Below are 1,003 nucleotides of genomic sequence, written 5' to 3'. Positions count from 1 at the left end.
CCCCCCCTCAAACACGGAGACGAGTTTACCACGGTTTCCACCCCTCCCTCTATACCGCAGCAACACGTATTTTTTTACCCCTTTCAGAACGCGCTCCTCGCGCCACAAAGCCGCCTCTAGACGCGTGACCAATGAGCAGCGAGCTAAAACATATCGCAAATGTCAAAAATAATATAACGGGGTTAATATATATCGCGCACATGCGATATGTTTGTCACGAGGCGCAAAAAATAATTAAAAAGGGAATGCAACACGAGGATTTTCCAGGAGGTCACCCATCCTAGTACTACTCTCGCCCAAGCACGCTTAACTTCGGAGTTCTGATGGGATCCGGTCATTTAGTGATGGTATGATCGCATCCGACATGTTACCCCCGCCTTCGTCCCTTATGCTTGCCACTCCCAGGTCCACTGCAAAGATGATTGCCATTCTTACTACCATTACAACCGTTGCCTAATAATGGATAATGCCCTATATATACTACTTACTCCCCCCCCCCTCAAACACGGAGACGAGTTTACCACGGTTTCCACCCCTCCCTCTATACCGCAGCAACACGTATTTTTATACACCTTTCAAAACGCGCTCCTCGTGCCACAAAACCGCCTCTAGACGCGTGACCAATGAGCAGCGAGCTAAAACATATCGCAAATGTCAAAAATAATATAACGGGATTAATATATATCGCGCACATGCGATATGTTTGTCACGAGGCACAAAAAATAAGTAAAAATGGAATGCAACACGAGGACTTCCCAGGAGGTCACCCATCCTAGTACTACTCTCGCCCAAGCACGCTTAACTACGGAGTTCTGATGGGATCCGGTGCTTTAGTACTGGTATGATCGCATCCGACATGTTACCCCCGCCTTCGTCCCTTATGCTTGCCACTCCCACGTCCACTGCAAAGATGATTGTCATTCTTACTACCATTACAACCGTTGCCTAATAATGGATAATGCCCTATATATACTACTTACTCCCCCCCTCAAACACGGAGACG

At 47.5% G+C, this 1,003-nt stretch overlaps 2 non-coding genes across 2 annotated transcripts; both read right to left on the bottom strand.

The window, feature by feature from the left end:
• Positions 1-242: 242 nt before the first annotated feature.
• Positions 243-361, bottom strand: LOC123179027 (5S ribosomal RNA). Its single transcript, XR_006490048.1, has one exon. It is a non-coding gene; the product is annotated as a 5S ribosomal RNA (ribosomal RNA).
• A 373-nt stretch (positions 362-734) lies between these two features.
• On the bottom strand, positions 735-853 carry LOC123179026 (5S ribosomal RNA). The gene has a single exon (XR_006490047.1). It is a non-coding gene; the product is annotated as a 5S ribosomal RNA (ribosomal RNA).
• Between the last annotated feature and the right edge of the window lie 150 nt (positions 854-1,003).

This window comes from Triticum aestivum, unplaced genomic scaffold (assembly GCF_018294505.1).
Source record: "Triticum aestivum cultivar Chinese Spring unplaced genomic scaffold, IWGSC CS RefSeq v2.1 scaffold42986, whole genome shotgun sequence".
Lineage (NCBI taxonomy): Eukaryota > Viridiplantae > Streptophyta > Magnoliopsida > Poales > Poaceae > Triticum > Triticum aestivum.
The sequence above is the reverse complement of the archived record's forward strand: the minus strand, read 5'-3'. Positions and strand labels throughout refer to the sequence as shown.